Genomic DNA, 15,344 nt, shown 5'->3' on the forward strand with positions numbered 1-15,344 from the left:
CTTCCTCCAGCCTGAAGAGACGAAACCCCGGCCCGGTGGACGCGCCTGCGCAGAGACCCATTTTGCGAAAATCGGCGGGAAGAGGAAAATCGGCGGGAGCACGCCTTCGCGCTTTCCGTTCTGGGCGGCTTCCCACAAGCCCTCCGCTGCCTCCCGTTCCTCCCTTCCTTCCTCCAGCCTGAAGAGACGAAACCCCGGGCCACACCTTTTGTAAATTGACGGTCCCGGAAAAGTTCCTAGCCAGCTCTGGCTGTTGAATTTGGACTGATCGTACATTGAAAGCATCCACGTGACCTTCGTTAACTATCATACAACATAGAGGGAGTGGAATGGTAACATATAGAATCAATTATAGGGATGGAAGGGACTTTGGAGGTCTTCTAGTCCAGACCCCTGCACAAGCAGGAGACCCTATATAGTTTTGGACAAATGCTTCTCCGGTCTCTTCTTAAAAACCTCCACTGATGCAGCACCCACAGATTCTGCGGGGAAGCTGTTCCACTGGTTAATTGTCCTGTTAGGAAGTTTCTCCTCAATTCCAGGTTGCTTCTCTCCTTGAGTAGCTTCTGTTGCTTCTTGTTCGGCCTTCTGGTGCTTTGGAGAAGAGATTGACCTTTGCTTCTTTGTGGCAGCCTCTCAAATACTGGAACGGTGCTATCTTGTCACCCCTGGATCTCCTTCTCACTAGACTAGATGTACCCAGTTGCATTGTGAAGATTGCAAATGCACCATGTAACTCTGGGATGCTGCAACTATCCTCAATGTGAGCCAGTTGCCAAGCCCCTGGATTGTGATCGTGTGACTGCAGGGACACCACAATGATTCGAGCCATGCTTTTTCTCTTAAGAGTTTGTAGCAGAAATTCAAATCCAGAATGGTCACTAAATTAACTGTTGTAAGTCAGGGACTACCTGTATCGGGTCTAGGGAAGCATAATTAGGTTTAAGTGAAGCCTAGATTTAATTAATTAGATCTAAGTGAAGTATGAATTGGAGATGTGTAAGCTCATCAGTTGGGGAACAGAATATTGGTCGACATTTTTAATTTGTTTATTTGTAAAATTTATTGCCCACCCATCTTACCTCAGGTTGATGGGACATTGTATCTCCCCATCTTGGATATCCATTATCCATCTATAGCTATCTATCATCTATCTGCCTGTCTGTTTTTCTATCTATCTATCTATCTCCATCTATCTATCATCTATTACTTATGCAGCTATCCCTGTCATCTATCAATTGTAGTCTGTCTGTCTGTCTATCTATCTATTAAATCGCGGGAAAAAGAGACTTGAGACCAGTGTGACTTTCAGCTCTTTATTTAGTTCTCAGAATCTGCTCAAACCGTGGAGCCGCGGCAGCCTCTTTTATAGCAGCTGCTCGCAGCCAATGACAGCTCCTTGGATCTCCCGCCGCCCAGACGGACCAATCACAAGGTAGCCATATGGGCCAATCAGAATAGGGCAAACGGACCAATCAGTCGGCAGTATCAGTGGACCAATCAGAAGGCAGTGTTACAAGTATGCTAATATAGAACACCCCTCCCCTCTTTGTTTAGTCCAACCTACGTTACGTAGTCACGTAAGTAGGCGGGGCTTTTATGGTGTCTACTTCACCTGCGCAGCTCAGTTGTGTTGTTGTCTTCGGCCAGTTCAGACGGGATCGCTGTTTCTCCTGTCCTTCTCCATGGAACCTCCTGGAAGGGTGAGTCAGCCATGCTGCTCCCGCCTGGTCTACCCAGGCTGGTTGAGTCGGCCATGCCGCTCCCGCCTGGTCTACCTGGGCTGGTTGAGTCGGCTCAGCTGTTCCCTTCCGGAGTGGCTTCGTGTTGGCTTTCCACTGCCTGCTCCTTTCTACCGAAGTCATCTCCAGGTAAGTAGTTGTGGATTCTTACTGGGGCTACTGGTGGTGTTGGTTGGTGGTTTATTGTTGGAGTTTGTTGTGTTGTTTCTTGTGTTAGTGGAGGGGGAAACCCTCCCCTTTTATTTGCGTTTGAGGGGTCTCCCCCCTCTCTGGTTTGGTTATTATTTTTTAATGTTTGCTGTGGTTCTGGCGTGTGTGTGTGTTTTTCTCCTTCACACCTAGGTTTGTTAGTGTTTCTTTCTAGTGTTCGTGATCTGAGTTGATCTTTGTTTCTCCTCCAGTTTTTTCCATCCTCAGTCTCTAGTCTGTATGATCGGGGTCCTGTTATTTGTGTTATTTTAGCCGGTATCCAAAGTGGGTCCCCCATGAGATTTTTTGCGTAGACGAGGTCCCCCGTTCCGAATGTGTGGTGCTTACTGGAGGAGTCTGGTGGTTTTTCAGGGCTGTATGTGGGGTGTAACCTATCAAGGTGCGATCTTAATTTTCTGCCCATCAGTAGTTCTGCTGGGCTTTTATTTGTTGTGGTGTTAGGTGAGATGTGTTGTATGGTTAGCATTTTGCAGATTTTTTCTTGGATTTCCCTCATTTCTAGTTTCTCTATGGTCTCTTTCGTATACCAAACTGTTATGATTCCCCTTCAAAATTCAAACGAACAAAACAGAAAGCAGCCGTTTCAAATTAAATCAAACAGAAAGAAGTCTTACAAGATAACGGCTGGCAGAAATCTCAATCTACAGCATAAATCTTTACTCAGTCCGGCAAACCAGTCCTGGCAATAAATCTCCAGTCTCAGAGCTTCTTGCTGTAACGTCCTCATTCAATAAGTCACTTTGTTCCTGGCAAATTGTACCAGCCCAGCTGTGTCCTTTTATATTCATTGAGGCAACGTGCTAATTTACTGACTCGCCCTCCTCCTCCGTTCCAGCTGATTTTGCCTTCTCAACCGTCTTCTGTTCCTTACATTTAACCACAAATTTTCCAAGTTCTCATCTCCACTAGAAGATTCTCTCAAAACTTCTCTGTCAGCCATTCCCGGCTGCTAATCAGATAAGGAACCAGAGGAGGTTAAAGGTCCTGACAATTCTAATACATCAGGTCTGTCTTCCTTTGTCACGTCCATCTCCTCATCCTAGTTACCAGTCCAATCACTGAGCCATGCCGTCTCATATTTTTCTGCCATGTCCTCCTCACTTGAACTCATATCAGTCACAGGAGCTGAATCCAAGCCAGGAGCCACAACACTATCCCTCACCGCAGGGCCCTTCCCCCGGGTCTGACGATCCGGATGAGGTTTCGAAGGGAAATGTTCATGAAAGTCCCGAATGATGTCTGGAGCATGAACTGCAGACGCATCCGTCCATGAGCAAATTTCCGAGTCATCCACTCTCCTCCCGACTAAATACTGGAAATGACCCTTGAGCCAACGCAAATCAGTAATGCTGACCACCGTGTCATCAACCTCTGCCTCCTCACGGGGCATTGATGGGGAAGTCGTACCAGCTGGAGCACACAGAGAACATTCCGGGGAGTCAGGAACCAAAAGAGAGCGATGGAATACAGGGTGAATACGCATGGAACGCGGTAAGGTGAGTCGGCCCCCACCCAATCAAGTCCCACCCCCACTGGCAGTTAAAAGGAGGAAGCAGCTGCAATCTCCATTACTCTGAGAAGCACAGAGCTGGAGACAGAAGCCTGAAGATGATGAATGAGACTTCATCGAAACGTTGCCTAGATACTTCGAATCTTACGCGGGAGAAAACCCGAACAACCAAAGATCCACATATATATATATATATATATATATATATATATGTTTTCTGAGGTACATATACACATATACACACACATACATACATACATACATACATATTCCCAATGGTTAACCTCCAATACCTGTGGCTGGTTAAGGGGTAGCATGAAAAAAGCAGGATTTAAACCTTAATCCTATTGTGGGATAGACAATTATAATTCAAAAATAAAAATTAAGAATAATAAAAAAGAAAGTAAAATCCAATAATATTAAAAAGCAATGATTAAAAAGAAAAAAAGGAATTCTTCAAGGTTCTTCACACCTTAATCCAACTATAAGGTCTCAAAAAATAAAAATAAAAAAAATAACCATAGAAGTAAATAAAAGATGGAAATAGAAAAGGCAAAAATCCCAATGAGCAAAAAGAAAAAAGAAAAATATTCTGAGGCTTTCCCTTTAAGGGGAAAAATAAAAATAAGGTCAAACAAGAAGAAAAAATAGATATACAAATATTACAAGATACTGTGGGATTGAAGAGGAGGGATGGAACAGCTAAGAAAAGGTAAAAAAGAAAGCACACTGCATCTTATTTAGTTATCCAAGGCTCTTATTATGGCTTCTCCACAGATTCCAAAGCCAAGCTTCAAGTACTCAATTAATAATAGAAGTTCCAAAGAACACCTGTTAAAACATTCTCCAGTGTTCTTCCCTCTATCTTATCAAGTTCCAGTATCCTTGAGAAAGGATTTCTCACAGTCCTCTCAACTTCCAATAAAGTATTTTCAAGCCTCTAGTTGGCAGTGTTACAAAGTTTCTTTAATCCACTCCCCCTTCTTTCCCAGAAAAAGCCTAATAAAAAAAGGAAATATACAGTGTATATATATATACAATATGTATATATATATATATATATATATTTAAAAAAAAATTACTAAAGGGAGCCTCTGTTCTAAAAAAAACTATTAACAGTCAAAAGGGAGAAAAAAAGAAAGGAAAATTAGATAAATATAAGAGAAAAAACCAGTCTAGTTACAGTTACTAGATCACAATAGAAGTTCAATGAAATCAAAAGTAAAAGTAAAAAGCCAAGCCTCAGTTTGACATTCTCTTTAAAAAATCGCCGCTAAGTCAGTTTCATCAGTTTTTGTCCAAAGTCTTACAGGATTCTTCTCATTTTAGAGTGTCCTTAAGTTCCCCCCCCCCAAAAAAAAAAGATTCTCACAAGCTGATATACTTTCTCTTTCTGCCTCTTCCTTCCGGAGCTGTCACAGCTTCAGCAGCTTAAAAGCTGCCTCTCCGCCGATGGTAAAGGGGCTTCCTCTGGATCAACCAGGGACTTTGTGGTGTCCCTGGGATCAGCAGAACGCACCCCTTGCTATCACCGTCTCTACGGGACAGTTTAGGTCTGTTAGGACTGACCAGGGGCGAAGATATCAGCTGCGATCTCAGAGCCCCAAGATTGCAGCTGTATCACAGCGATGTGGCTCTGCAGGATTTACTACTCCGAGGGTACAAATACCTTTCCAACCCACTGGGAGTGTGCTATAACCATAAGCCACAAATCCAATGCACTCCAGGGGGAGCTTTAGTGATATTTTCTGAAGATAAGTTTAACCAGAAATTATTAATGTTGTTAGGCCAATAGGCCCAGGAATTGGAAGTTGCATTCCATTCCTGAACCTCCAGACAGGTGGTTTCCCCCACCTATGTCCCTTTTCCCTGGGAACTAGCGAGACATCACTGAGCCACAATAGTTCTTCCGAACTCCCACCTCAATTCAGGTTGGTGACAGGGCATGGCAGAGACATTGTATGCAATAGAATAGTTCCATTCCTGGGCTTCCCAAGGCCATTGATCCCCAATCTTGGTCCCTCCACATACATAACAACTCAAGACGTTGGAGAAGGAGTGGTGAGGGGTTCGAGAGGGAGTGGGGGAACATGAAGGGGGGAAGCGTGAGGGAATTGATTTCTTTTTCACATTTCTTAACAATCCATCTTCCTCAAAGAGCTCCCTGCTTTGTGAGACAATCAGCTAGACTGCAGACAACAAAATCTCTCTCACACACACACACCTACACAAAGAAGGAGCACAACAGAAAGTGGCTGACACCACCACACGAGCAACTGGACTCTTCTATTTCAAACTCGTACAGTAAATTTATTCACAGAAGAAGAAAAACTGGCAGGAATTTTTGAATAATTATGATAAATTAGCCAAAAGGGAAAAAAATTGATTCTTGCAACCTGAAAATTTTGGATTTGTGTATGTGGGTGTGTGGGTGTGAAAAGAAGAATATACAGTAAAATAAAACTCTGCAGCTGTCCTTGTGCACAACCTTTGGGTGAGATTTGGCCCTGCAGTTGAACAGCTGATTTTTAATGGTCTGGAGACTTTTTCCTTGTAATTTCTTTCAAACATAGAACATAGAATAACAGAGTTGGAAGGGACCTTGGAGGTCATCTAGTCCAACCCCCTGCACAAGCAGGAGCAAATATTAGCCTCTACCTGGGATTGAGCTCACAGCCTCCTGATTGTGAGGCGAGAAGTCCACCTCTAGGCCACCGCACCTTTAGCTTTGACTGCACACAAGAGGGAGTCCCTCAAATTGCAAAAGCCCCAATTCCCCTACCTTGCCCTAGGGACGTTTGAAAGGCATTAAAAATGGAGGGGGGTCCTCCCTTCCATCTCCCTCCATCCCCGTCCCTCCCCCTCCCCTCTCTTTTCTTCCCTCAATATTTCTCTTTATCATCTGTCTTGCATCGCTTTCGCTCTCCGGGTTCCTGGTCCTCTCAGTGGCCTCTCTGAGCTCCGCTCCTGCCTCCCTCCGCTGTCCCAGCCCTTCCCCTGTCCTCCCCTGGGGCTGCCCCAGAGCTCCTCCAGGAAGCCTGGCAGGAGCACAGGGCGAGAGTTGGGGGCACCTGGAGGCGCTGCTCCTCTTCCCTGTTGGGCCATGCTGGGGCTCAGTCTCCAGAGGCTGCGGGCGCCCCTGCCCAGGACAGCCACATGGGGGGGGCAGCGGCAGGCAGGCTGGGGAGGCCTGGAGGGGCTGGAGCGACCCCAGACTTCACGGCTGGAGGGGGGTCTCTCTGGTTGGGGGAGGAAGCTCTGCCAAAGGAAGAGGGGGGCCCTCTGGGGCCCAGGGAGGGGAGGGGCCCCAGGCCCCCCACTTCTGCTTCCTTGGGGTGAATTCATTGGCTTCCTCTCTTGCCAGGCTCTGGTCGGAAGCCATCCAGGCGGGTGAGAAGTGGACAAAGAGCCTCCTGGCATCATCACACCTGTCAGGAAGAGAAGAAGGTGGGAGTTTTTTATCCACCTGCCTCCCACAAACCGTTTCCTTCTCCCAGCTGAGCGAAGCCCAGAGGAGGAAATCCGGGGAGAAAAGTCCCTGCAGGCCCAACCAGGGAGGTGTGGCTGTGGGTTCGTGAAGGTGGAGGGGGGGTCTAATTTCCCCATATAAAAAGTGTGTGCATGTGTGTGTGTACCCAGAACAAACTGTCCTGTTGAAAACCCTGCAGAGTTTTTCAGAAACAGAGACTGTCAGTTTCTCCCTTTCAGAAGCTGGATTTCTTCTGGTGACGAGTGCGAATACTGCCCCTGCCCACACCCACCATTCATTCTGCTCTGTGTGAGGTTTGTGGGAATGTTGTGATGAGTCAAGAAAGTGACTTTTTCTCTTTTTCTTTCCCTCTTTTCTGTTTGCTTTCACCTCCCCCAGACTCCAGGCCCCTCCGCTGGATCTCACCAGATTTCCCATAGCAGGGAGTCCTCGACTTATGACCACAATTGACTCCAGGATTTCTGTTGCTAAGGGAGACAGTTGTTAGGTGAATTTTGCCCCATTTTACAACCTTTCTTGCAAGAGTTGTTAAGTGAATGACGACAATTGTTGAGCTAGTGAGAGAGTTGTTCAGTGAACCTGGCTTCCCCACTGACTTTGCTTCCCAGAAGATCGCACAAGGGGATCACTTGATTCCATGACACTGTGACCGTCATAAAGAGGAACCAGTTGCCCAGCATCTCAACTTTGATCACCTGACCATGGGGATTCTGCCACAGTCGTAAGTGTGGAAAACGGTCATGTCACTTTTTTCAGTGATGTTGTAACTTTGAACTGTCGCTCAATGAACTGTTGTTGGTCGAGTACCACCTGCAGTGTCTCTGCATCTTTTTGCTGCCTTCCTTGAAGGTCCCCTTGGTCTCCATTGATAAGCAAGGGCTGGAGGTCTGATCTGTTCCTTCTATAGTCTGCTATAAGCTCCTTGGTATTATTGGTGTTAAGAACCAAGTTATTGTCTCTACACCATGAAAGCAACTGGACTGTGCTGTCCAGACAGTATATAGTTAATTGAGAATTGGGAGCTGTCCCCTTAAGGTAATGTCTCATGGGAAATGTAGTTAATGCATCATGGGAAATGTAGTTCATGTCATGTAGTCACATCTGTAATCCTGATTGGTCACTGAATTGACCCTTGGTTGGGTTGGGGGAGTTGCCTTTACTCTTGCTTGGACCCCAGCAGCATGTTGGAGTCTCACCCTTTGCTCCATCATTATGGGATGAAGATCACTATACTTTCACACTATGAAGACAGCTATGCAAAGATTTAGACATTAGATGAATCTCAACATAACTGTGAGTTATACCTTAAGAATACCTTGTGATTCAATAAAGAAACTTTGTATGGAAGCTCTTGTAGTTTGCCTGACTGTCTTTATATTCAGCCAGCAATTTAAAGACAGAACAGGGTCCACCTCATCTCAGTAGGCAGAATCACACACACTCTACTACATGAGTCGCACCACTACCCAGTTCCTCAGACTTTCCTCTCCGCAGCCCCGTCTTTCCTGACCCTCCCTCCTTCCCCGGGTCTGACGGGAGGGGGGCCACTTGGGGCCAGAGGGAAAGCGGCTCCTCTGCTGACCGACAGGCCCAGCCAGGATGCCTGGAACGGTCTGGACGGAGGCGGGAGGGAAACCCGCTCAGGGTCCCCTGAGTCCCAGCAGAGGGGAAGAAATCAGAAGGAGGGTCAGAGAGACCCCCAAAGGAGGTGGACAGGTCTCTCCCCCTTGTCTTTCCATGGGAACTGAGACTCCCCTGAGGATAGTTCGAAGTCACCCATGGAGCTTTTCTTTTAAAGGCAGGATTAGAATGGAAGGAAAGGAAATAAATAGGAGGAGGAAAGGCAAAGGAAGAAGAAAAGGAAGATGGGAAGGAATTAAAGTCAATAGATGAAGGGAGGAAAGGAATAAGAAAAGGAAAGGGAAGGATGGGGAAGGAAAGGAAAAAATAGGAGGAAAGGAAAAGGAAGAAGCAGAAGTGGAAGATGGGAAGGAAATGAAGTCAATAGGTGAGGAAGGGAGGAGGAAAGGAATAGGAAAAAGAATAGGGAAAGAAGGGAAGGGAAGGAGGATCACAGAAGGAACCACCATGGTTGCACAAAGACCCCGATAACCTGAAAGAAGACAAGAGAGACAAATATCAAAGGCAAAATCAGGGAGACGCAATGAAAGCAGAGCCCCCATTTTTAGGGAAACCAGGAAATCAGAGGCTCCGACTGAACGAAGCCAAACGCTGAAAGGAGGAAAAAGAGATTTCTTTCCAAAGGAATGGGGGGGGGCGCTGGGGGGGGCAGCAGGAATGGTCGGGGCGCCCTGGATATCCCTGGGGGAGAAGCGCTCGGGGGGGGCAGGAGAGCAGCGGGGGGAACCTCCCTGGGGAGGGGGAGGGGGGAGGAAGGTCAGGAAGGTCACACTGGCCCCTCAAAGCCAAATCCCCCTTCGGTTCTTGGATCCCTCCAGCCATTGCTCGACTGAGGTCGCAGGAGGGCCAGGGTGGAGGAGAATCGGGATAGAAGGCATTACAAAGACTCAACAGCTGTGTGCAATGAAATTTCATTTTAATCTAAACCAATCAGTTTACATTTAAAGTGACAAGTCTATTCTATTCTATTCTGTTCTGTTCTGTTCTATTTTCTATTTTCTATTCTATTAAACATTCTATTCTGTTCTATTTTATGTCTATATTCTATTCTATATACTATTTTCTATTTGTTCTATTTTATTTCTATATTCTATTCTATTTTCTATATTCTATTTGTTCTATTTTATTTCTATATTCTATTCTAAAGTCAAGATGGAGGCCTGAAAATGTAGTCATGGCAATGGAGTTTGTTTTTTATTAGCTGCAACTTTTGCTGCTTCTTTGGGCTGATCCACTTGGACGGGGGATTCTGGGCAGGCAGAGAGTCATTGGAACATACCAACTTCTGAAATACTGGGGGGTTGTTCTTGACCTTCCTGGGGGCTGGTGAGGGAGCAGCCCAGGAAATGGCGGGGGGCAGTTGTGTCTGATCCTCCACGGAGGGAAGGAGCCTCCGCTTTGGCCCCCATGGATCCCTTCACTCCTCCCACCGGCCATCCCTCTTCCCTGTCCAGATTGGGGGTCTCCTGCCCCCTCCGAGCCCCAATCACGGCCAATGCAGGGATCTCTCTCCTTGGGGGATCCTTTCCCACTCGATCCCATGGTCGCCAGGAGAGGTTGGAGGCTCTGCAGGATCCCCAGGAAGGGATCCCAGAGCAAAGTGGGCAGGAAGGACCCGGGAGCATCTCCAGGGCCATCATGGAGGAGGAGGAGGAGACCGGAAGAGCTGCTGCTTCTCTCCTTCTGCAGCTGGTGGGAAACAGGGAAGGTCTGGATGTCCTCTTGGACCCCAAAGAGGGTTTCCCAGCTTCACCATCTCTGTGCCTCACTTTCCCCATTGCTCTGGCCAGGTCAGGGAAAGCCTCCTTAGGACTTCTCTGGACACTTTCAGATGGACTGGAAAAGGGGGATTTTTCTAATTTTCCACTTCTAATTTATTTGTTTTGTGAAATTCTAATTTTTAATTCATTGGGAGATTTGAAGGAAAGGCTGGAGAGCCACCTGTCTGAAATGGTATAGGATTTCCTGCTTGAGCAGTGGGTTGGTTGGACTAGAAGACCTCCAGGGTCCCTTCCAGCTCTATTCAGATTCAAGTGACTCATAAAATCTTCCCTCTGCAGAGAGCTTTGTGTATATATCACCTGAAACTATGGAATATCAGAGACATTTTAGATTCCTTGAAACCCATGAAATGAATGACATGCAATTACACTCCTCCCTAAAAATCCCAGAGGCTTTAGGTTTTCTGTCTCAGTTTGATTATGAGATTTCCCCCTGTGTCCAGGTCCCGTCTCAGTAGAACCCTGTAACGTTTGGGGGGGAAGATGCAGCCCTGGAGGCCCAGAGGGAGGAGACCTTCCCCAGCTGACCTGCATTGGGCAGCCAAAGGGCTGAGAACCCCAGGGGACACTTACTGCCCGGTTCAGAATTCAGGCCAATCCCCCCTCCATTCTATTCCCAGGCAGCCCTGGACTGTTGGGACTGGGATCTCTGCCCTCAGTCGGTGCAGTGATCAGGTCAAAGTATACCCAATTTGTAACCGTTTTGACGGAGGTCATTATGCAGATCAGGTGCTCATTGCAATCCAGTTCAGGCAGGAAGAGGGAATCCTTGCAACTCCCTCCTGCTTCCCCTGGACCCCAATCTCCCTCCGGCTTCTCTGGGGAACTAGGGAGCCATGCCCAGGGGGGGGTTTGAGGGGGGGTTGAATCGGGGGTCTCACTGCCTGACAAAGTCATTGACCAACTGTAGCAGTTTCAGTAGGAATTAATGATATTCTGGGGAGCCCCAGAAACTGATTTCTCCTGTTAGAAGGACACCCAGTACAGGAAGTCCTCGACTTTCAACCCCAATTGGGACAGAGAAGTTTGTCATACAGTGAGACCTCACCTGACCATGACTTGCAACCTTCCCCCTTGGCTTCCCCATCGACTTTGCCTGTTGGAAGCCCCTGAGAAGGTTGCAAATGGCCACCACGTAACCCTGGGACCCTGCAACCATCCTCAATGGGAGCCAGTGGCCAAGTGCCTGGATAGCGATTGTGTGACTGCAGGGTAACCCTGTAACCACCTGCTTCTAAGTGGTGTTTCTCAGCCTGGTCATGAATGCTAAACGAATGGTCATAAGCCAAGAATCACAGAATAGAAGCTGTGAGAGGAGACCTTCGTGGTCATCTAGTCCAACCCTCTTCTCCAGTGCAGGAACCCAGGGTCACAAATACACCATTGACAGACGGGACTCTCGTTCTTGTATTTTAATGGGCTTTTCTTTATTTTTATCAGGGAGAATTGTTCAGAGCCAAATCTGATGTCACTGCAAGGAACTGGGCGTGACCTGGGAGGAGAGTCACCTCCAACTCAAAAAGGACCTCAGAGGCCGGAGGAAAAGCAGCCCAACAGCCAAGAGGAGAAGCCCTTTCGATGGGTGGAAAGAGTCTCAGGAGGAGATCCCTCCCTTCCCATCAAGGGATCTGCCCTCCTGTTTCTTTTGGACTCTGCACAATTAAGTGGCACCAGCTGGTCTCTGTAGATCAGTCACCTACAGGAGTTCTTCCTCAGTTCTTTCTCTCTGGAAAAATCAGAAGGTTAGACATGAATTTGGGCCAACAATCAAATATTCTTAGCTAACAACAATGGCAACTCCAAATGTTTTTGGGCAGCAGGAAGTGTGTATGTTAAATGGAGGAGAAAGAGGGGGAGGAGCTGAAGCTCTTTGCAGATGTTTCAAGCCATTTGGGGGCTCTTGTTGGGATTCCTCGGGAACTTCTCCAAGTTCTTCAAGCAACCTTGAAGCCATTTTTCGTGAAGCGGTGGAGGTTCTTCTGCAAATGTGAGGCTTTCTAGGAAGCCTTCCAGGCACTGTAGTGTCCCCTCCATGGGTCCTTCATAAGACTGCTGCCTGAGGCTCTGGGTGGACTCTTCTAGAGGCCTTTTTCTTTGGACTCCTTGGATCCCTTCAATGGAGGCTTCCAGCCATTCTTGAGTCCCTCATGGGGGTTCTTCAGCTCCTTCCTCCTCCAGGTTCTTTATTGATGTTTCAAGCCATGGCTTGAAATGCTGTTTGGACCCTTCATGACCTTCCTCCAGCAGGTTTCTCAAGGTCTTCTGCAGCCGTTCTTCAAGAGCAGGTCTTGGTCTGTCTGAGAGAGAGATGTTGAAATGTTCTTGAAGCCACTTGAGTATGTTCTCCACAGATGCTTCAGGAGATTCCTTCTTCAGGGCCTCTATGGACTTCTCCAGCCACCCCTTTCTCCGAGACCTGGCCTCCGATTCCTGCAGGGGTTCCATGCCTTTCCTGGAAGCATCCACCCTTTCCTCCTCTTTTCCTTTTGATGTCCCAGGCTCTCCTGCTTGGAGGCGAGTGGGGATTGTCCCGCATAATGATTTGGGAGAATTCACCTAAACTGGGATTACAGTTTACAGATTACAGAGAACAGTTATTTCCCAGAGACACTTGGCCTGGAGATTGGCGAATTCCTTTATTTTCATTTTTTTATTCCTTAGGTTTTCATGTCTCCTTTATTCTTTCTCTCCCTAGCTCAAGGCAGTGAACACAACTAAGATCCCTTCATCCCCACAAGAACCTCGTGAAGACTGAGAGAGGGATGGGCTCAAGGTCCCCCACCTGCCTTTCGTGGCTGAGATGGGACTAATAAGTATTGGGGGGCGGGGGGAATCTATCTTAATTCAAATTGGCGCCTTTTCCTGTTATCAGAAGCACCAAAGCTGTGGACTGATGGACAAATGGCTGGAGACATGATATGATATGATCATATGATCCTCACTCCTTTGGAGGGTTTTCAGTGATGATATGCCTTGAATTGGAGTCGAAATCAAATGGGAAGTCAGGATAGTTTGAAGGGAGATCAGTATTGAGAGTTTATTATGCTGGTGTTTCTCAAACTAGGCCCCTTTCAGGTATGGGGGACTTCAAATCCCAGAATTCTCCAGCCAGCATGCTGAATTCTGGGAGCTGAAGACCGTCCATGCCTTAAAGGGGCCACGTTTGTGGTTGTTATCTGAAGATGTATCACTTTAATGAATGTTTCAGGCTGTTGTCATTTGATTCTTTTAACCGTGATTTGTTCCCTCTTTGGAGATTAAAGATACAATGACAAGGAAATAGACAATGGCAGCCTATAGCTGAAAGAGACCATTAAGGTCGCATGATTGACTAACTGAGGGATTGATTCTATGTCATCGAATTGGTATTGACCTTCAGCAGCCACATAGATCAATTTTCCCCATGGAGATCTGTCCCCAACAAGATCCTTCAGGTGTCCCATCCCCACCATAGCTGCTTACAACTAAGCACAACAACTGCTTTTCTTCTTCTCCTTCCTTCACTCTTCCCAGCATGGCAGAGTTCTCCAGGGAGTTTGGTCTGCACTGATTGACAGCATTGAAAGAGTGTGGCTCCTGAGTGGCCACAGAAGAACATGGGTGATCTGTCTCCATTATCGATTTTTAGATCTGCCAAAAGGTCATTTTCATGTTCTGCGGGGTGGGAAACTTCAAAATGGAAGGTTGAACTCAATTTAATACCAATGCAAACTTCTGAAGAAAAGCTCGGATTTTGAAATTAAGCTCATTTTCATGTTCTGCAGGGTGGGAAACATTGAACAGCGAATAATATTCGGATGGTAGATTTTTCTGAGGTTATCAGATCTCAAAATGGAAGGTCGAACTCAATTTAGCAGCAATGCAAACTTTTGAAGAAGAGCTTCAATTATGAAATTAAGCTCATTTTCATGTTCTGCGGGTTGGGAAACATTGAACATCCACATAATATTCGGATGCAAGTTTTCCTAAGAAGTTATCATATCTCAAAATGGAAGGTCGAACTCAATTTAGCAGCAATGCAAGTTTTGAAGAAGAGCTTCAATTTTGAAATTAAGCTCATTTTCATGTTCTGCGGGTTGGGAAACATTGAACATCCACATAATATTTGGATGGTAGATTTTTCTTAGGATATCAGATCGCATAATGGAAGGTCAAACTCAATTTAGTAGCAATGCAAACTTCTGAAGAAGAACGGATTTTGAAATTAAGCTCATTATCATGTTCTGCGGGTTGAGAAACATTGAATATCCACATAATATTCAGATGGTAGATTTTTCTGAGGTTATCAGATCTCAAAATGGAAGGTCGAACTCAATTTAGCAGCAATGCAAACTTTTGAAGAAGAGCTCGGATTTTGAAATTAAGCTCATTTTCATGTTCTGCGGGTTGGGAAACATTTAACATCCACATGATATTCGGATGGTAGATTTTTCTGAGGTTATCAGACCTCAAAATGAAAGGTTGAACTCAATTCAGTAGCAATGCAAACTTTTGAAGATGAGGTCGGATTTTGAAATTAAGCTCATTTTCATGTTCTGCGTGTTGGGAAACATTGAACATCCACATGATATTCGGATGCTAGTTTTTCTTGAGCAGTTATCACCTCAAAATGGAAGGTTGAACTCAATTTAGCAGCAATGCAAACTTTTGAAGAAGAGCTTCAATTATGAAATTAAGCTCATTTTCATGTTCTGCGGGTTGGGAAACATTGAACATCCACATAATATTCGGATGCAAGTTTCCCTAAGAAGTTATCATATCTCAAAATGGAAGGTCGATCTCAGTTTTCCAGCAATGCAAACTTTTGAAGAAGAGGTTCAATTTTGAAATTAAGCTCATTTTCAGGTTCTGCGGGTTGGGAAACATTCAAGATCCTAATGACCTTCGGATGCTAGTTTTTTCTGAACAGTTATCACCTCAAAATGGAAGGTTGAAAATTTAGTAGCAATGAAAACTTCTGAAGAAAAGCT

At 46.1% G+C, this 15,344-nt stretch overlaps 1 long non-coding RNA gene across 1 annotated transcript; it reads left to right on the forward strand.

Annotated features, from left to right (window-relative positions):
- Positions 1-6,801: 6,801 nt before the first annotated feature.
- On the forward strand, positions 6,802-13,661 carry LOC148123775 (uncharacterized). The gene is made up of 3 exons (XR_015740534.1): positions 6,802-6,909; positions 7,331-7,673; positions 11,815-13,661. It is a non-coding gene; the product is annotated as an uncharacterized LOC148123775 (long non-coding RNA).
- The last annotated feature ends 1,683 nt before the right edge of the window (positions 13,662-15,344 follow it).

This window comes from Pseudonaja textilis, unplaced genomic scaffold (assembly GCF_049901715.1).
Source record: "Pseudonaja textilis isolate UNSWEBS1 unplaced genomic scaffold, rPseTex1.2 PTEXCTG66, whole genome shotgun sequence".
NCBI classification, from domain to species: Eukaryota; Metazoa; Chordata; class Lepidosauria; order Squamata; family Elapidae; genus Pseudonaja; species Pseudonaja textilis.